Below are 22,953 nucleotides of genomic sequence, written 5' to 3'. Positions count from 1 at the left end.
TCTTTTATTTGTATCTAACAGTGAGTCAAAAGGCAATCAAAATACCAACATATTAAACCACTCGCACAGCTAAGACCCAAACGACAACAAACCAATAGTAAAATATGTTTGAAGCGAGACGAGTGTTACCTTTCGAGGTGAAGCGAACTAGGAGCACGAGTAGAATGACACCATCACCACGCGAAACTTGAACACACACGAACAGACAGAAATATGGGCATGAAATTAAATCCAAGTGCCGAACTATTATTTTCTCCGTTTACCAGTGTATTTAGTATAAGTTTATGGTATTTTTTTTCTCTTTAGTAATTCTGTTAAAAAAATCACAACACCCATCATATTAGGGTTCAAAAAGGGGAAAATACGGGTAGTAAAATTGAGTAGGGGCTGGGGTAGAATGGGAATTCCATCTCTATTCCAAAATCAAATCCTCTAAATGACGAGGGGGAATTCTTGTTGATATGAGATTATCCGAACTTTTGGTAAAAATCCAAAAGTTGAAACGGACATGAGTGGCTCCGATTGGTCCTTCATCCTTGACTCTTGACATGTCGCCCATCCACGCGAGTCAAGGACAACAAACACGGCTGGAAGTTGCAGGCGCTTGACCTGCTCTGTTGTACGAGCAAGATAAAGCAGAAAAGCAGCCTACTTTCCGGCTAACTTGACGTCGTGTATCAACATCGCCTATAATCTCTTCCTCATATAGCCGTTGATCTTTTCGTCTAGCGAAATGTCGTGAAGAGTTGTCGTTGCTCGATCTCTGGCTGCTGCTCTTTTCTCTATTTTTTACTCTTCTAGGTTTCATTGAAGACAAAAATTTGGGCTATGTTGGGTCAAAATCTGACTGGGATTAGGTCTAGGGAGAATTGGGATGAAGGAATGTGTAATTGGTAAAGGAGGAATGGGTTGGGATGAAATATTAGGAAATTGATGGGTGGAGTTGAAAATCAAAGGGGTCCAAATTTTATCTTATGAACTAATGAATTAGCCAAATCGAGTTTGATTAGCAAATTCGGCTGAAACTTAGATTAACCATTTTGACATTAATTAATTAACGAGCTTCTTAATTTTAGCAAGATAAAATAGCTAGATTAATTAGGAACTAATGACTCAAAAATGAAAACTAACAATTTAGACAAAATCAATTTAATAAAGTATTAAGTAAAAACAAAATCCTTTTGAGATGATTTTCGAATATTTCATAGAAAAAAATACTTATATAAAACATATAAAAATACATATATCATTTCAAAACTATAAAAATCGACTAAAGTTATTTTAGAATGGCTTAAGAAAACATTTTGAGTTTTATAAAGTCAATTGTTTTGCCTCGCTTGGAATTTAAAAAGCTCGTGAATTAGTTTATATCGGGGAGGTTCAAAATTGGGTGTCAACAACTGTCCCTCATTTTACTTGGATTGATGCAAGAAATTTGAGCAAAATGAATTTGACCAAAACATATTTTTGACCGACCACTTCTTCATCTTTTTGGAGAGGGATTTGGTACGAATTTGAGGAATCATGGACGAACCCTCAAAATGGGTTTCCTATATATCTCTGGCTATATGAGAACTTAGGACACTTTTAGTTCAATACACTTGATTCGACGCACGAATTTCAAATAGTTCGGAAGTCATCTCGATACTTAATTATGAAAAGACCGAGATTTTCGAGAATAAGATTCAAGAGCAAATGTGAGAATACAACTGATTTATCAAAATTGAGCCTGCCTACATATCCTTAAACCCAAGGAATCAGGCTGCTTGTAGTTCTACTCAATCGATTGAAAAGGAAATCTATTATGTTAGATAACCTTTGGTTTTTGGACAAGTGACAAATAAATCGAGCATGAAAAGGAGGTTTGTAGCCTCTTAGACATGAATGTGGTGCACCTCACACCCATAATTAAGAACTTACGCGAACATAATTCTACAAGCTCTTGGTGTATTATCACTCAGATTGGAAACTTGCTTCCGGCGGACACCGAAATTTCAGGATGCGAAACTGAAATCGAGGAAACTAAAAAAAAACACACATGCCTTCTGGTAGGGGTGTGGTTTGATTGTGGTGGAAGTCGCTCCTCTGCTCGCGTCCTAAGAGTTTGACACTCCTCTTTGGACTATGTCTCAGTTCGCTGCTAAGAAAAAGTTCCATGTTGTGCTGCATCCTTTTTGATGTCGTCCGCACCCGTAGTTCATTTTTTGAGAATTCATTCTTCCGGATGCTCTCGACATAGACTGAGATAAACTCATTAGCATAAAAATGCAATTCAAATGAGAGATAGTGTATTTTACCGTGTTTACACTTAGTTGCTCTCCTTCAATATTTGACATCAACTCAATTGGTTTGACGTAAAGAAAATAAAGCTCATGTCTTATACGTGCAATATAATCTTTAATTTACTCTTTCATTTGATGTCAAAATGAATAAAAGTTGATGCAATGTTGATACTTCTCTTGGTATCGTCTTTGATGATTCTCTTAGTGTTTACTTTTGCCAAATAAAAATGTAGTTGATGTTGATGGGTAAATATTTCTCTTGAGATGTACGATCTCCTTCTCTCGCAATGCATGCTTTTTCTTCCGCAAGGCATGGCTTTTCCGCGATGCATGAATTTTCTCTTGCAATGCATGACTTCTTCTCCGCAATGCATGATTTTTCCGCGACACATGAATTTTCTCTTGTAATGCATGATTTTCCGCGAGGTAGGAATATCAACTCGCAATGCATGATTATTTGCGATGCATGAATATTGACTCGCGATGCATGATTATTCTTCTTGATGCCATACTTGATACCAAATGAAGATAGTGCTTTCATTTGAGCAACATAGTAATCTTCTGGGCGCCTCCTAGGTAATGACATCATCTCAATTGACGATAAGGTAAAATGACCCTCCAGGTAGTGTATCATCTCAATCGATAATACAATTAAAATGACCCTCCGGTAGTAATACTACCACGTATGATAAAATGATACAGGTGACGTCTTTGACGAAAAATCGTAAAATATCCTTTTCGAGGTTTTAATTTGGTTCATCTTCGAATGCAGTTGGACGTTCATTACAGATTTCATGCTGTTGGGGATTTGATGAAATAAATGCTATTCACATTCACAAGTCTTCTATATAAGCAAAATAAAACACATCCTGCATCCATGTAAAAATTTTAAGTTTTGGCAGAGCTCTTTGCCCCCTTAACTTCTCCATATTCATCGATCGAAGGAATCTATCGATTTCAGAGCGAACTTATAAACCTGCGTCCACAGAAAAATTGTTAGTTTTAAACGAACTAATCTATGTCAATTTTTTATAGTCGTCCACTCCTTGTCCTGCTATCTTCGGTTGATATTCTGATCACCCAACCCTTGATAGATAAGACAAAATATTTTATTCCAAAACAAATGAAACATACTGGAAAATTTTTAAGAAAAAATAAATTTTCAAAAAGTAGTATTTTTGAAAAAGTTATTGCCAAGTATCATGTCACGTCAGGCTTAGCGAACTTCTTCGAGTCTGATGATTGGAGGTCTATCAGATTATATGCTGGGGAGCATTCAAAGTCTCTCTAGACCGTCGATTAAACCATGTTGAAATTTTGAGGCTATCCTTAAAATTTCTGTCCCAGTTCACTGTCGGGGGGAAAATCATGGAATTTTCAAGATCCCTCAAAAATTATGTCCCAGTTGCAGATACCAAAGTAACTTTAGCCTCGACTTGTTGAGGAAAAATCTTTTCTCGAGAATTTTTGAGTCCCTCTCAAAAATTCTATCCCAGTTAATATTGTAAAGAGGAATAGAAATCTTACGGGAAATATGACAGGACCCTTGTGGTACCTACGTATCCCGTTCAGATAGGAATCAGGTCAAACGTAGTTCTCTATCAAAGGATAACAAAAATAAGAAATTTTACAAAGAAACCGACCGAGGCCGACATAGGTGCCTACGTATCTCATTCTTGAGAATTCACGGCAGACGTAGCTCAAATACAAAGAAATACAAAAAGGGGATATATGGGGTGACCGAGGCCGACATAGGCCGCCTACATATCTCATTCATGAGAATTCAGGTCAGACGTAGTTCATTACAAGGGGGATAATGTTTTTAAACTAAGAAAATACAAGAAATTAGAACAATTACAAGGAAATGACAGGAAATACAAACTGAAGCTTCACATGTAGTATCTCTTGACAGCATCTGAGTTGATAGGTTTCAGTCATGCGGTGTCATTTATCTCCGACAGGACTAAAGCACCTCCAGGTAATACTTTGCAAACCATGTAAGGTACTTGCCAATTCGGCGCAAATTTTCCTTTGTACTCTTCCTGATGAGGAAAAATACGCTTAAGTACTAACTGACGAATTTCAAAGATTCTAGATCTGACTCTCTTGTGGAAAGCTCAAATCATTCTCTATCGATATAGTTGACCATGACAAATGCAACCATTCTATTCTCGTCAATCAATGTTAATCGATCAATCCGCTTGCAGACCCATTCAACGTTACTTAATTAAGATTCTTGAATGATTCTCAAGGATGGTATTTCAACTTCAACAGGTATGACTGCTTCTGTTCCATAGACTAGCAAGTATGGAGTAGCTCCGATTGACGTTTTGACAGTCGTTCGGTATCCCAACAAAGCATATGGGAACATCTCGTGCCAACCTCAGCGATTGTCAATCATTTTCCTCAGAATCTTCTTGATAATCTTATTGGAAGCCTCTACAGCTCCGTTCATTTGAGGACGATAGGCGGTTGAGTTTCGGTGAGTAATCTTAAACTGCTCACATATATCTCTCATCAAGTGACTATTGTGATTGGCGCCATTACCAGTAATGATGGACTCTGGTTCTCCGAACCTGCATATCAGATTGTTGCAAACAAAATCAGCTACAACTTTCTTGGTCAAGGATTTGTAAGAAGCTGCTTCCATCCACTTGGTGAAGTAATCAATGGCAACAAGAGTAAATCTGTGTCGATTAGAAGCGGCTGGCTCTATCGGACCGATGACATCCATGCCCCAAGCTACAAATGGCTAAGGTGAACTCATAGCATTGATTTTGTGAGGCGACACTCAGATTAAATCACCGTGCACTTGGCATTTATGACATTTCTGCACAAACTTGCAACAATCATGCTCCATAGTCATCCAAAAATAATCGGCTCGAAGAATCTTCCACGCCAAAGTGAGTCCATTCATGTGCGATCACAAACTCCAGCATTTATATGTTCGATAATCTTCGCAGCTCAACATTATCAACACATCTGAGAATACCTAAATCTGGAGTCCTACTATAAAGGACTTCTCCATTCAGAAAGAAAATGAGGGACATACGGTGTATCAACTTTTTCTGGTTGGATGTGGTGTCTTTAAGATAAGTTCCGGACTCTAAATATTTCTTGATATCAAGATACCATGGCAAAACGTCTCGTTCTGCTTCAACATGTGAACAATAGAATGGATGTTCTTTCAGCTCTGTATCCAGAGGATCAATATACTCATTATCCGGATGCTTAATCATTGAGGCAATGGTGGCAAGAGCATCAGCTAACTTATTTTGTGTTCTGGAAGTATGTCTGAATTCAATCTTATGGAATCTTTTGCACAACTTTTGTATATATTGCACATACGGCGTGATCTTTGAGTTTTTCACAGCCCTTTTCCCTTGAACCTAATGAATTAATAAATCCGAATCTCCAATAACCAACAGCTCATGGATATTCATGTCAATGGTCATCTTCAAACCGAGGATACAAGCTTCATATCCAGCCATGTTGTTCGTGCAATTAAACTGGAGTTTAGCTGCCATAGGATAGTGCTGATTTGATTCTGACACTAAACCGCTCTGATACCTTTTCTTGGTGATTTGCCACTCCATCAAAGAATAATCTCCAGCCTAATATATATTTCAGAAATATCTTCACCCACAAATGATACGTTTCCATCGTGAAAATAAGTCTTGAGCTATTCATACTCTTCATCAATGGGATTTTCTGCAAGACGATCAGCCAAGGCCTGTGCTTTTATCGCCTTCTGGGTGACATACACAATATAAAATTCACTCAAAAGCATCTTCCATTTGGCCAACTTTCTGGTCGGCATCACCTTCTTGAAATTATACTTTAACGGATCCATCCTGGAAATAAGGTATGTTGTATAAGAATACAAATAATGTCTCAACTTCTGAGCGATCTCAAGTCAAACCATAACACATTCTCTCCAAAAGAGCATAACGAGACTCATATGGAGTGAACTTCTTGTTTATATAATAAATGGCTCGCTCATTCTTCCCTGTTTGGTCATGCTACTCAAGCACGCATCCAAATGTGTTATCTAAGACGGACAAATACAGCTTCAATGGACTTTCTTCCCGCGGATGAACCAATACAGGTGGATTGGACAAATAGTTCTTGATAGCATCAAAAGCAGTCTGACACTCTTCAGTCCACTTTGTCAAAGTGTCTTTCTTCAACAGCTTGAAGATAGGCTCACACACCACAGTTGATTGAGCCATGAATCGACTGATGTAGTTCAACCTCCATAAGAAACTCATCACCTCCTTCTTAGTCTTTGGAGAAGGTAACTCTTGAATTGCCTTGATCTTTGAAGGGTCAAGCTCAATACCTCTTCTGCTGACTATATATCCCAACAACTTGCCAGCTGGCACCCCAAAAGCATATTTAGCGGGATTTAACTTCAAGTTGTAATGACACAGACGGTCGAAGAACTTTTTTAAATACGTCAAGTGGTCCGAACTTTTGCGAGACTTGATTATGATGTCATCTACATACACCTCGATCTCCGTATGAATCGTGTCATGAAATATGGTCGTCCTAACCCTCATATAAGTAGCACCAGCATTTTTGAGACCAAATGGCATCACACTATAATGATATACACTCCTAGGCGTAATAAAAGCTGTCTTTTTTGCATCTTCTTCGTCCATCAAGATCTGATGATAACCTGCGTAACAATCCACAAACGATTGCATTTCATGCTTAGCATAGTCATCGATCAAAATATGAATGTTTGGCAACGGAAAATTATCATTTTGTCTTGATTTGTTGAGATTCTTGTAATCGACACAAATTCTGATCTTCCCATATTTTTTGGCGACCGAAACAACATTGGCCAACCAAGTCGGGTATTGCGTCACTTCCATTAATCGAGACTCAATCAGTTTGGTGATGTCTTTTTTAATCTTCAAACTTAACTCAGATCTGAACTTCCGAGACTTCTGTTTCACTAGGCTGAACCCCGGATTAATCAGCAACTTGTGAGACACCACATTGGTACTCAGCCCTAGCATGTCGTTGACTTCCTAGACGAACACATCAATGTATTCATTAAGCAAATGTATCAGATACTTTCTTTGAGCTTCATTCAGGTGGACACTGATTTTGACCTCTTTGACACACTCTGGGCCTCCCAGATTCACAGTCTCCGTTTCTTCCAAATTTGACTTATGCTAATTTTTGAACTGACGAAATTCCTCAACAGTGTATTCCGATACCTCATTTTTCTCTTCGTATTCTTCATCCTAATCGTCACATGCCTCATTTTGTTCGTTCAGCTCGTGACATGAGATAACATTGACAGGTTCTAAATTGAAATTACTAAAACCATAAACAGACAAAATTAGGAAAATAAAATATAGCAGATAAGTAAATAAAAAATTTTCAATAAGAGGCTTCATTCAAACTGGAAAACAATGCAAACTTTGGCGAATGGCAAAGGGCCACGTTGCCTTTTTAAACATCACGGGGGGAAATTTTAAAAAATCAAGCAATTAAAGAAGAAGCAAAATGGTGGGTCTAGGGCCTCTTCCGGACTACCACAAATTTCCAAAACATGCACAAACAATATCCTTCTACCAAGATGATCGGGGAATCAAGATTGGCGTAGAAGTCCAATTCTACAGCTGATCTCCAGGCTCAGCATCACGGATACCAGCTATATTGACTTCGTCCTCTATGATAGCATCGATATCCTCAAAATGGTCGTAGATTTCTTCTCCGAGGTCATCATAATTGGCGTACTTCCTAACTGGAAATGATTGATACTTACATGGGATCGGCTTAGTCAATGCTTGATCACTGCTCTTCATACCTTCATATCATCATCTGTGGGGACGTACGTACCCCAAACCATATCTCGCTTCTTTGATGGAGACCGGGTAGGCTCGATAATTCCTTGGAAATTCTTTCCCAATCCAAAACCTGGTTCAAACCCATCCTGTAGCATCACAGAACGATCATCTTGCACACGACAGGCATAGGAGGCTGTGGGGCCAAATCCTCACCGGTGGCATTTACCAGCTCCACCATGTAGACATCGGTACCTCGCAAGACTTCATCAATAATTGGCGCCTGCCTGCCGGAGTGACTCCCTTTGCCGTGAATAACTAGTTTTTCGTCCTTCCAAACGAGTTTCATCATCTGGTGAAGCGTAACGGCACAGCTCCAGCCATATGGATGAAAGGCCTTCCAAGAAGAAGGTTATAGCTGGTGTCAATGTACTAGACCTGAAACTGTACACTGAACTCTGCCGGACCCATTTGGATGACCAAATTCACTGCTCCCAATGTGTCTCTCTACACCCCATAAAAGGCTCTTGCACTGACTTGGTTTTGTTCCAGCTTCACCAAGTCAAACGTTAACTGCCTCAAAGTCAACAGTGGGCAAATGTTGAGACCAGAGCCATCATCCACCAAGACACGGTTTATGACCCTTTTTCGGCATATGACAGTGATATGCAATGCCTTGTTGTGCGACCTCCCTTCGAAGGGCAACTCTTCGTCACAGAAGCTAATCTGATGCCCTCAGATAACTTGGTTGATCACAGCCGCTACATTATCATCGATTCTGCCCATGGGCATATATGTGTCATCCAGAGCCTTCATCAAGGCCTGCCTATGTAGTCGGGAGCTCATTAACAGGGCCCACACAAAAATCTAAGCAAGATTTTTTCCCAACTTCTTAACAATCAAGTAGTCCTTTGGTTGCATCTTTCTCTAGAATTCCTCCGCTTCGCTCTCACTTATCTGCATTTTGCCTTGATCCTTCTTCTGTCCTCCAAAATCCAACTCTTCGGGAGTATAACACCTCCCAGATCGGGTCATACCCTGAGTGGAAGTGGTTTCAATCACAAACTTCGGCCTAGCAGGAGCTTCAAATGGCACCAAGGAAATAACCTTTGTGGGTGTCCGGATCACGAACTCTTTTTTGTCTTTAACGGTCAGAGAGGCTACAACCCTTTCTAACTCATCATGAAAAATTGGAGTTATCACCTTAGTCGCGCACCAGTTATCATTTGTCTCTATCATATTGACGCCTCCATGATTTGGCAAAGGATTGGTTTTGACATTGCGCGCGACTGTTTGAAGAGAAACCACTTCTTGGTCGATCAGATCTTGAATCTTGTGCTTGAGATTGATACAATCCTCAGTATAATGTCCAACATTGTTGGAGTGATACGCACACCTTTGATTGGGCCTGTAGAATTTGTAACTAGTATCCTCCGGCTTGGGCCCCACCGGGTGAATGTATCTAGTCGCAGTCAGTCGCTCGTACAACTTTGTTTGGCTTTCATCGAGCGCAATAAAGTTTCTGAAGGGATTCTTCTAGAAACTGGGTCGAAGGGGATCATAGATACCTTGTTGGGGAGGAGGCATCTGTTGATAATTCCAGGTATTTGGACGGGGAGTTCGGTATCTTGGATAAGGATTTGTTTGGTAATTTGGTGATAGAGCTCGGTAATTCATGAGGGCATTTTGGTATACTGGATCTTGGACTTGATAAACTGGTCGGCGTGCTCTGTAGCTTGACTGTACATTGACACAGTTAGGAGCAACATTTTGGTAAACGGGGGATGGAATTTAGTAAAGTGGGGGAGAATTTTGGTACACTAGAGATGGATTTTGGTGATTTGGAGGGGAGACATTTTGGTATGTGGAGGTAGCATTTTGGTGGATGGAAGGAAGAGAATCTGGATAACCAGCTTGCGTATAGGCAGCCAGGTAAGAATTTTAGAAAGGTCGAGGACGTCCTTGGTAGGATGATGATCTTCTGGGGGTCTTCGTCTCCTCGTAAGAGACAGCAGAAATGTCTTCTCTTTTCTTCTTCAACAAACTCGATGTTCCGTGCGACGCAGCAACACGGGCAATCTTCCTTGTTTTCAACCCCTCTTCGATAGTCTCACCAGCCTTGACTATCTCAACAAATTTTGATCCAACAAGCAATATGATTCTATCATAGTATTCGGGCTCTTGCACCCACACAAACACTTCAACAATCTCCTTTTCGGACATCGGAGGCCGTACTCTAGCTTCTTCTTTTCTCCACCTGTATGCAAACTCTCTATATCTTTTCTTTGACTTTTGCTTCATCTTTTCCAGGAAGTAGCGATCGGGAATGATTTCCACGTTATAAGCAAATTGATCGATGAAATCCTTGGCCAGGGCATTCAAACTGGGCCATTGTCTGTCTCATGGGAAGTGAACCATTCTAGAGCCTCCCGCCATAGACTTCGGCTAAAGAGACGCATCAGCAACACTTCATCTCTACCAACCCAGACAAGCAGGTCGCAGTAGGCTTTCAAATGGGCCATAGGATTCCCTACTCCAAAAATATTAAATTTTGGAATCTTGAACCCTTTTGGGAGGTCCAGATACAGATGAATGGCACAAATCCTCATAGTTCAGACCAGCAATGTTGGGGATGCATTAGAACTCTTTCACTGATATCCTGATCTCTTCCATTATATCCACCTTCGCCTCTTCCTTTGCCTTCCACTCTCTTTCTTTCTCTCGTAATGGTCTAGCTCAGAACCGTGCACATCGTGCTTAGTTGGGACGGGGATCTGGAAAGTTGTTATTTTAGGTATGGGTGGAGCTACTGAAAGACTTTGGGCATTCTGGGTAGTTTGGTAGTTTCGCGGATAGGTTTGGGGATTAGTATTTTGGTTGAGGGGGTGGTGAATAGTTTGGGGGTGGAATGCGTTTTGGTTTTGGCTTTGTTTCTGATTTTGCGATGGTGGAGCGGTTTGATGGTAGATATTTTGAGGATGAGGTGGTATTTGGGAATGGTTGTTTTGAGGAGGTGGTGGAGTTTGGTAGGAGGCGGAGGCATATTGAGGATTTTGTGTAGTCAAGTATATTACTGAGGGATTTTGAGAAGGAGTAGACGGCGGAATCTGAGTTGGATCCATGTTTGAAGAGGAAAAGTATAGAGGAGGTCTCCCATCAGTAGCAGCATTGGCAGTAAAACCTGGTGGAGGTAGATCCTGTCTCCTAAGCATCTCTACTCTCATCCCAGCGATCTGTTGCATTAAATGCATAATCAATTCATCTGATTTGCTATGGTAGGTTGAGCCACCACAATATCAGTAAGACAAATTTCTTCATTGTTGTCTCCCATTACTGCTTTTCCCTTGTCTAAACTTTGGCCTGGAAAGGAGTCTGCAGGCCCTTTAGATCTAGTAAAGTATGGACGATCAACCAATTTAATCGACACAAACCAGTTTGTAAGTATCTGTGGAGGAAACAACTTAAAGGAAAATTTATTAGTTTGGGTTCGGAATACATAATGAAAGATATCACATAGAGAGCAGATAAACACACGAAGTTGCAATTTATCCTTTCTTGGGCGAAACGGGGGATATCTCAATCAGGGGAGAGAACAGGTAAATACCATATGACCCAATATATCTAACAAGTCGCACTATACGCTTTATTTGAGGACATGATAACCCACGAGTAAAGGGAAAATTGATTTTTTAAACAAGCAGGAGTTTGCTTGTTTTAATTTGACACTATCTCAGAAAGGTTAGATCACGTTGAGACAAACTATTCTTGTTGTATATCTTTGACGTCCGTTGATCAGAGCCTCACATTTCATTGTAGAATGAAAAAGGGGAGAGAATGAAAACTTTTAAAGATAGGGGGTCGGGCCTTGCTAGATTGCCTAGGTATCTCACAAGGAGAATTCAGTCTCTGCGTTGTTCGAATAAAGGAAGTACTTGTTTTTCATTCATTCATTCATCACGATTACAATGAAATGGAAAAATAAAAACAAAGCCTCTTAAGATAAACGGTGGCCCATCACAGTCGCTCTTCTTCTTGTTGTAGAATCAGCCACGGGGAACAGACTCGACTTGAATCTTTACTATGCTGATGAGATATTCCATGTCGTGGCGAAATACAAGACACTTTTCAATGCTATGGTCTACGGCCTTTTTATAAGGGCAACATTATTGAACTTCGAACCAAAGGGAATATAACACGTCCAAATCCTTATTGAAAGGGGTGAGGACTCCGTTGTGAACCAATTTTGAATAGACTTCCAACGTTGTTTTCTTGAAGGGCGTGAATGAGCCACGATAGAATATAGTCCTCTCAGTAACTGGTATGTCAAGCCGCGGCTCATCACATGCAATGATGATGCCTGTTACCCGAATTGTTCGCAGTACTGTCCATATCGAGCAAACAACGAACCACATTTTTAAACTCTATGTGCCCTTTCTGATTGGGATGACACTCACAAGTCTTGCGGAGATCCCCTGATCCCACTTGGGAAGATGCTCTTTCAATGGGCCTCAACATACGCCTGGCCCAATAATTCTCGAAAAAGAGGGCGCACGAGATGACTTCCATCCCTGTTTGGTGTTCTTGTGGATACGCTTCAAGAGTGATTTTCAGGTCACTTTCTGCCAAACTTCCTTCGAGAGAAGTTTTGCGGGCGACCGCTTCCTCATAACTTTCATCAATGTTCTCTAACTCAGAAATCTCAGGAGGAAACATTAATTCATATAGGCGCTTCCCGCGCTGCTTATGTATATCGATCATCTCCTCTTCGGTTGGTTCAGTCTGGATGTTCTTTCCTTTGTCCATAGTTGTTATGTCACCTTTCTTGAGAGGGTAGAGTACTATTTTAGGATTTGGGTATGAGATGTGTTTTTATTGAAAAATTTAAGACTCGAAAAATTTTGGTCGGACATTTTTGAATAGTGACTTGTGTATATTTTCAGAAATTTCTGAAAAGGGGTGGTTTAACAATTCCCTCATTCAAAACAACATATCACAGAAACAGTTTAAAACACATATATCGCATCCTAATCATGCATATGGCCCTATTGTGCCAAGGGTGGGCCTAGTGATCTGAAGGATGTATTGCGTCACTTAAAAAAGATTGTTGCATCCCCTAAATAAGCTTAACAAATAATCATAGCATTTGTTATAGATTTTTAATCAAAACGGGGGTAAATTTTTGGAAAGGGGAATACATTGCAAATACAAATAGAAAACAATCCCACGCAGGGGAATTAGAATGTTGATGGTTCCGCTCCTCCTCTTGCTTTTTCTACCTCTTCGCGGATGATATACTTGCTTGTTACTACGTACGGCTCGGCAAACAAATCATTGAAAGATTGCGGCACGACCCAGACATTGTCTATTTGCTCATCCAGGGTTGTATCTAGACACATCAAACATGCCCTCGCATTGACTAACTCTTGTGACATCACAGCTAAGGCCCTCTGACTTTTAAATTCTATGGATTGGTACTCTTGCTCTCTTCGTTAAAATTCCTATTCCCTTTGGTCCCATTCTTGCTGAAAATGATATGCGTGATCTGGAGCCTCATTTGGACGTCTTCAATTTCTCGACCCACGCGTGGTGTCGGGTTCACTACACCACGCAAATCATCCAGCAACCATGTTTTATACTAGTAAACATATCCAGCTTCATACCTATTTTCTGCAATACTTCCTTTCATGTTGACACCCCGTCCCATTCTTGGAAGATGGTTTTGGCGAAAGGTATTTTAATGCACCCGTTGTAATCAATGACGAAGGAGCTACTATCCCCTTGAACAAGTGTGGTATGTCTTCTACCGAATTTCCAGATCACCCTAGTTGGATTATATGGTCGCATTCCTCTGATACCAGAAAGGACAAGAAAAGGATGTTTGGCCCACGAGCTGCTATCTTCTCTGACATAAAGTTTTGGAACATCCATTGTATGTCTCCTTCTCTTAGGTTGTAGAATACCTTCTCCCATGCATCCCTCGTGGTGTGAATTGGGAACCTACGGATGCTTAGATAAAACTCGTAATTGTTAAGGGGACTCGTCTGGCTCGGCTATGACAACTCTTCTTGTTGGCCGCTGTCGTTTTTACACAGATGTTCTTTCATCCATCACTGAAGCAGAATGTTGCACCCTTGGAAAAATTGGAATCTGTTCTTACACAAACTCAGAGCTCGATCTTATTTTCCTTTACCAATCCCTCTGAAGATGGCGTCAACTACCATCTCAACGTGGGTATCGATTTCTTTTCCTTCATCCTAAGGGAACACCATCATTCCTAAGAGGCATGCAGAGAACACGATAGTCTGAGTTTGTCTCCAAGTACTATGATCATGGAACTCATTCGGAAATTTTCCAAAATAGCTGTCGTGCCCCCATCTTTAAAAATACTTCATTAATGGTATATTTTGAGCATCCAACCAATCTGCGTACACTCGTAGTAACATGGTTTTCATATTTAGACTAATCGGCCTATCTGGTAGTAGGATGTGATAACATGGATGTTTTTCCTCTTGCCACACATTTTTATCGAGTCTAAAAAATCTTCTATCTCCTCTACTGTCGGTGCTATTTCTACATCCCCAAAGCGGAAAACCATCCTCTTGTCGTCCCAGAATCAAGTAATTACCTTGACAAACATGGGCTCAACCTTGAAGTTCATTATTGAAGGTCGGTGGCCCAAGTGAATCGAGATTTCTCTTTCGACAGTCTTTGAGGTTGTTCCACCACACATGAAGAATATATGGCGTCTTATTGACCATTTTGAAGCTGTGAAATTGAATTGACATCTACAAAAACATAGAAATAGTTAATTTCCACCCCCTTATACACAAAAAATTGTAAATCACACAAACATTCTTCAAATGACATATAAGTATGATCGTCCGATCGAGTCGTAGGCTCTTTGGACTCAGGGCGGTCTTTTTAATAGGCCCAACACCCCTTGGGTGTTGGGTCATCTCAGGCCAATGCGCTACTTTTGAGATTTGGTTTAGCTTTATATTAGTTTGAATAGGAGTGGGTTTTATTTATAATGGAAAGGTATACCCGAGCGGACTACTTAGGCTGGGACAGGTAATGACCGTTGACTATCAAATAGCCAACTACATTCGTCAGGGTGCCCCCTGAAAGATTTGGTTAACGAATAACTGTGAGCCCGCATAATCGTCCTTTAAGTGATAAATAGGAACAAATGTCGTTGATGGAATTATGATATGCCATGAAAAGCAATAGTTTAACAAAGCGATAAATAAACAAACAAATAGTTAATTTCACATAGCCAAAGCATGTAAGTTTTAAGGTTAGAATCCTTCAAACTCCCCTATTTAGTTTATAAGTAATTGGTCTTTGAGTCGCCAATTAATTATTAAAGAAAAATCAAGAAAACTTAGTTTTCAAAAGATTTAAATAGAAAAACCGATTGAAAACCTATGTGGGTCGGGGATTTCTATTAGTATTTTAGAAAGGTTTTTACGACACCTAAAAATACCCACCAATATAGTTTTCCATCAACTAAAATATTTGGCTAAAATACTTAACTTAATTTAATTGATAGATTTATTTAAAATCTTTTCAAATAGGGAAATAAATTAACCTACTATCTAAGTGAGTTATCTAACTTGTAAAATTTATCATTGTAAGGTTTATTTAATAATTGGTTCATTTGATTAAGTTGTTAAAACGAGGTTGCACCTTGAGGGGATTTGGATTCTTCAAACCTAAAACTAACGACAAATAATCAACAAGTAAATAAGCGATAGATAAGAGAAAGGGAGAGAGAGAGAGAGAGTGTAAGGTCAAAATTCGGTATTTGTCCGCCTGGATCGATATTTGGACCCATTTTATTTTTGGGCCTTAAGACCATTCCGATTGTACTTGTCCTAAACTAATTATTGAAATATACATATTATTTTGGGATTTAAGCTAAATAATTAACAAAATACAACATAAAATAAAACAAAATGTGGACTCGTAGCCCAAGTTCTTCAAATTTTGATCCGGTTAGCTTGAAATTCTTAATTTTTTGATCTGTACTTCAGATTTTGGACTGCTCAACTTCTGGCCCAATAAGAAGATGCATGGACAGGAAAACGAAGTCTTGAGGCCTTAAGGCCGATTACACATGCACAAATAAGTGAAAGGAAACATAAGTGAAGCTCAGAATAAATATTGGAAAAATGCGACAATGATACTTTTGAAACAAAACAATAAACCAAAACAAATAATTTGCGGAGGATAATCAAAAGTAAAAGCGAAGACCTCTTCATGAAGAAAGCTAAAATCATACCATAGAACAGAATTAATCCAAATTATTACACGTCAACTAGCATACTAAGAAATAAAAAATTTAGCTAACCCTAGAACATAACATCTCGAAATTGACTTTCTAATATACATGTGACATCGATAACAGGCCTCAATTAAACTCTAAATGAAATATAAGCAAGAAAGTGCAGATTTAACTATATTTACTGAAAGCAAGGAAGTGTTAAAACTTCTGAAAAACCAAAATAAAAAAAAACAAGGAAGAATCACTGCTTAAATCAAAAGATAAAACTAATATCGATATTTGAAAATCACAAAAACAATTGCAACATAAGGATTAATCACGAAAATGAACCCTAAGACTTAAACATACCAAATTGTTTCTATATGCGAGCAAGAAATAAAACTCATTGTTGAAAATATGGTATGTAAACCAATGTTGATTTTATCCCTTAAAGTACTGATTTGAAGGAAACGTGTATAAATAAAAAGGGGAAAAAACACAGAAGCACACCAAAGGCGAGAAAATAAGCAAAGTCAAGAGAATGACTATGCATTCACAATCTTGCATATTCACAATTTATCGAGAAACAAGCTAGAAATTGGTATGAAGTTTACAAAAAACTCCAACTGGCGGAGAAGGCAAATTCATTGCGAACGAAAACGGCATGAGCTAACGGAAGCAACAGAACAATCAACTCATGTGACTCATTTTGGTTTAAGCAACGAGAAGGAGAAGATGGCATGTTTACATGTATCAGCTTACCACAAACTTTTAGCTTGCCATTCGATCTTATATCGAAGCAAGAAGAATCTAACGATGAAAAAAAAGAACTCTAAAGAGGTAAAAACACAGAAGAAGAGACAGACAATAATAATATATTTCCAAACACATTTAATTATTTATTTGTATCTAATAGTTATTCAAAAAGCAATCCAAATACGAACATATTAAGCTACTCGCACAGCAAAGATCCAAACGACAACAAACCAATAGTAAAATATGTTTGAAGCGAGACGAATGTTACCTTTCGAGGTGCATCAAAGTAGGAGACACGAGTAAAACGGCACCTTCACCACGTAAAACTTGAACACACACAAAAGGACAAAGATATGGGCAGGAACTTAAATCCAATTGTCGAATCCAAGTGTCGAACTATTATTTCCTCTGTTTACCAGTGTATTTAGTATAAGTTTAAGGTACCTTTTTTCTCTTTAGTAATTCTGTTAAGAAAATCCCAACTAAAGAATCTCTCCCTATAAAACTATGTAACCAAGAAGAATTCCACCACCACCCTAATGACGCTGAAGAGAATATATATATACCCCACTATTAGGGTTCAAAAAGGGGAAAAGAAGGATAGAAAATTGAGTAGGGACGGGGGTAGAATGGGAGTTCCATCTCGATTCCAAAATCAAATCCTCTCAAGGACGAGGGGGAATTCTTGTTGATACGAGATTATCCGAACTTTTGGGAAAAATACAAAAGTTAAAACGGACGAGAGCGGCTCCGATTGGTCCTTCGTCCTTGACTCTCGATGTGTCGCCCATCCACGCGAGTCAAGGACAACAAACACGGCTGGAAGTTGCAAGTGTTTTACCTGCTTTGCTGTACGAGCAAGATGAAGCAGAAAAGCAACCTGCTTTCCGTCTAACTTGACGTCGTGTATCAACATCGCCTATAATATCTTCCTCATGTTGCCGTTGATCATGTCGTCTAGCAAAATGCCGTGAAGAGTTGTCGTCGATCTGTCTCTCGCTACTGCTTTTTTCTCTATTTTTTACGTTTCTAGGTTTCGTTTAAGACAAAAATTCGGGCTATGTCGGGTCAAAATCTTACAGGAATTAGGAGTAGGGAAATGGGGCTGAAGGAATGTGTTATTGATAAAAGAGGAATGGGTCGGGCGGAATATTAGGAAATTGATGGGTGGAGTTGAAAATCAAAGAGGTCCAAATTTTATCCTTTAAATTAATGAATTGATCAAATCGAGTTTGATTAGCAAATTCGGCTAAAACTTAGATGAAACGTTTTGGATTAATTAATTGACGAGCTTCTTAATTTTAGCAAGATAAAATAGTGAGCTTAATTATAAACTAAGCAGTCAAATATGAAAACAAAAAATTTAGATAAAATCAATTTAATAAAGTATTAAGTACAACCAAAATCCTTTTGAGACGATTTTCGAATATTTCATAACATAAACTAATTATATAAACATATAAAAAATATATATATCATTTCAAAACTATGAAAATCGACTAAAGTTATTTTAGAATGGCTTAAGAAAACATTTTGAGTTTTTTAAAATCAATTGTTTTGCCTCACTTGGAATTCAAGAAGCTCGTGAATCACTTTATATCGGGAAGGGTCAAAATTGGGTGTCAACAAATAGACCTTGTACTATCTGGATTGCTGAAATTACTTAAACAAAGAAATCACACAAAATTTTGCCCAAGTTTATATCAAAGAAAATTTTGTGAGAGAAATAAAAGATGTGCTTAGCTTTTAATCGAGACTTTGAACGACTCGAGCCTTGTTGCAATGTACTCTTCAGAGGGTGTATGCGTGTTTACACCACCATTATTCCTCATAATGAACCAGCTAAATTAAATTATGCAATCTAATCCTATTATCCAGGCGGGTCCTGCTATTCCCATTATCCAGGAGGGTCCTGCTAATCCCATTAGGGTCTTGCATATCCCATTATCCAGGAGGGTACTGCTACTGCCATTATCCAGGAAGGTCCTGCTAGTCCCATTATCCAGGAGGATCCTGCTGCTCCCATTATCGGGGAAGGTCCTGCTATTCCCATTATCCAGGAGGGTCCTGCTAATAAAACGTTCAATAGACTAATAATACCAACAAAACAGTGTGAGTGTTGTTTATATTATTTGTAGTACATTCAAGAAAAGTAGATTCAATCTCTCATGTAACTGTTATTTTGGTACATATTGACCAATTTTCATATAATTGGGTTCACAAACCTTTATGGCAACATTGTTATTTTGCTCTGTGTAGACTAATTTGAAAATCAAGGTTTCTCGAATATTCGATCTTGAAACAACTTGTATCCTTTCCTCAACAAAGAAAATTTGTGAGTTTGAAAATGTGGTGGTTTGTTTGTGGCCCCACCTTTTGACAAGGGTCACTCAAGTACTTGTGGTACGTTTACTTGTTTCCAAATGGCCAATACTCCTTATTGATTGACTATATTTTCACCCAAATTTGCTTATTTTATGGGACCTAATCCAATATCTGCCTTTATTTCACAAATTCATTGTTTAGCTTTCATAAAATCAAGAACTTCTTCAGAACAAATACATTCCGACAGATTATAATGCCTGATTTTTCGCCTAGGACAATCCAGAGAGTTGGTAAGAAGTCCTGAAACCCATTCCTAGTTTCTTGACACAGACTAAATACATATGAAACACAGTGATAGAAAGTAGTAGAAAACCACAAACTACACGAGAATAGAAGAAAATGATTCGATGAAGACTTTCTTTTAGAAAAAGGAAGAAAACAAAAACTTATCTGAGTGTGGGAGACAAATCTACTGAGAATGACATGCAATTTGAATTAATTACCAGAAATGTCCATCCAATCTAATCATCAACCATTATCGATCATCCAATCTTGATGTGGAGTTCCAATATTCGACGAAGTCAAAAATAATTTCAAACCCTTATTCACCTTATGATGTTCACCAGGGTTTTTGCCACTAAACCCTATCATGTAATTTCCTCCAGCTCACATTCGCCTTATGGTGCCCATTAGGGTTTTCACCAATAAAATTCTCTCAACTCACACTCGCCTTATGATCTTCGCTTAGGGTTTTCACAAATAAGACTCTCTCATTTTTATTTCTCTCAACTAACATTCGCCTTATAGTGCCCACTTAGGGTTTTCACCAATAAAACTCTTTTTTCTCTTTTTTTTGAAAAAAGAATATGGTGTCATCACTCGTACCTTTAGCATACTTACTCTTGGCATTTCAAAGGTTGATGCAAAGACCTTTCTTTGATTGATTCTAAACGATGGAGTTGATTTTGAGATTTGCGATAAAAGAACAAATGAATAAATAAATGACTTTTGCCCCAGTTTACTACAGTATGAAGGCTTTTGGATTTTTATTTGGTTGGACAAAACCCAACATTAAGGCTGCCTACGTATCTTTCCGAAACAAGAATAAGGTCGAATGTAGTTCCGAGATTTGTTAGACTCAAGAGTTTCCAGTGAATCAACCTTTGGAACGTCGAGCCCAAACATAAGGGTTTCTAATGCTAAAAATCAAATTATATATAATATCTTTTCAAGGCATCGGCATTGATGGCCATTTCTGTCATTTTTCCTTCTATGTCTGCTAAGTAAAGAGCGTCAGTGGATAATACCTTTTTTACAATGAATGGTTCTTGCAAATTTGTAGACAACCTGCCTTTGATTTCATCTTGATGTGGTAGAATGTGTCTCAACACTAATCGACCCTCCTCGAAACATCTGCGACGCACCCTTTTGTTGTATGCTCGTGCCATTCTTTTCTGGTACAATTGTCCATGACATACCGATGTCAGACGCTTTTTTTCAATCAAATTTAATTGCTCTAACCGTGTTTTGATCCACTTATCAGCATCAATATCAGCCTCCACAACAATTCGTAAAGATGGGATATCAACCTATGCAGGTATAACTGCCTCAGTTTTGTATACTAGTGAATATGGGATAGCGCCTACTGATGTACGGACTGTAGCGCGATAACCCAACAAAGCAAAAGACAACTTTTCATGCCATTTTCGAGAAATTTGCACCATCTTACGAAGTATATTTTTTATATATTTGTTAGCAACTTCTACAGCCCCATTTGCCTTTGGGCGATACGGAGTAGAATTTCTATGCTCAATCTTAAATTGATGACATACCTCTTGCATTAAGCGACTGTTCAGATTTGCAGCGTTATCGGTAACAATCACCTTTGAAATATCGAATCGACAGATGATATTTTTGAACAAAATCCACCACGATCTTCTTGGTCACTGACTTGAAAGTTATTGCTTCCACCCACTTTGTAAAGTAATCAATGGACACCAGGATGAACCTATGACCATTTGATGCTTTCGGTTCTATTGGTCCAATTACATCCATTCCCCATGCCACGAAAGGCCACGGAGCAGACATTGCATGCAAATCGAAAAGAGGAGAATGTATCAAATCACCATGTATTTGATATTTATGACATTTATATACAAATCGTATTGAATCCCGCTCCATGGTGAGCCAATAATAACCTGCTCGAAGTATCTTTTTTGCCAGAACATATCCATTCATGTGAGGTGAGTGTACTTCAATCATGATTGTTGGCCTCTTGAGCATTTACACATTTTAGAAGTCCCAAATCAGGTGTCTTTTTGTAGAATATGCCTCCGCTTAAGAAAAACCTGCTTACGAGTCATCTAATAGTTCTTTTTTGATTACTAGTTACATTTGATGGACATCCTCCAGACTGAAGATATGTTTTAATATCATGGAACCAAGGTTTACCATCAAATCCTTTTCAACCATGTTGCAATAAGCATGTTGATCACGAAGTTTTATGTATAAAGGATCGATATGAGCGCAATCAGGATGTTGAAGCATCGAAGATAAAGTAGCCAATGCATCTGCCATCTCATTGTGAACTCTAGGAATGTGTATAAACTTTATCGACACGAATTGTTGACAAAGATCTTGTAAAAAATTTTGATATGGTATGAGCTTTGGGTCACGAGTTTCCCGTTCTCCTTGAATTTAATGAACTAGCAAGTCTGAGTCTCCTAATACCAACAGTTCTTGGATGCCCATGTCAGTTGCTAACCTCAAACCCAAAATGCAGGCTTCATACTCGGACATATTATTAGTATAATAGAATCTAAGTTGGGCTGCTTTGGGGTAATATTCCCCTAATTCTGACATAAGAACAGCTTCTATTCCAACTCCCTTCGTGTTATAGGCACCATCAAAGAACAACTTCCATCTTTGATTGTTATCGTGAATAAATTCAGTGATACATGATACGCTCAAACTTACTTCTCAAATAATAAGTAAAGCGGTCGCGTCAAGTAAATAACCCAACTAGTGAGGTTGGGATCGTTCCCACGAGGAAAATAGTCTAGACTTAACTTCAACTTGTTATTACTATTGTTCGGTTGATGACTTCCTTAGAAAGTAAAAAACATAAAAGGGGGGGTTTGTATTTCCTAATGAGTAAAAATAACTAACGAAATTGAAAGAGACACTTAACAGTTTTGAAAGTTGGATTTTAATCAATTAATCAAAGTAACTAGGGTTTACGTGTTCCCCACAGGTTCATAACTCGATAAATCTAACTATAACAATTCTTTCCTAGTATCTTGCATGCAAAGGTGATAAGTTATGTATTTCTAAATCCTTGGTCCGGCATCTAGAAAATCTCACTCCGCACCTTGGTCCGGCTACGTGTGTTGCTTTCCTAACCCTTATCTTTACCTCATATTAAGCATCGTATTCGATATTTGACTAAGTTATTACCTCGTACCAATCAATACTAGCCTATTAGATAGTATACACTAAATCTATGTTAATAATTCTTTTC

The sequence above is a fragment of the Solanum pennellii genome, chromosome 5 (genome assembly GCF_001406875.1).
Source record: "Solanum pennellii chromosome 5, SPENNV200".
NCBI lineage: Eukaryota > Viridiplantae > Streptophyta > Magnoliopsida > Solanales > Solanaceae > Solanum > Solanum pennellii.
The sequence above is the reverse complement of the archived record's forward strand: the minus strand, read 5'-3'. Positions refer to the sequence as shown.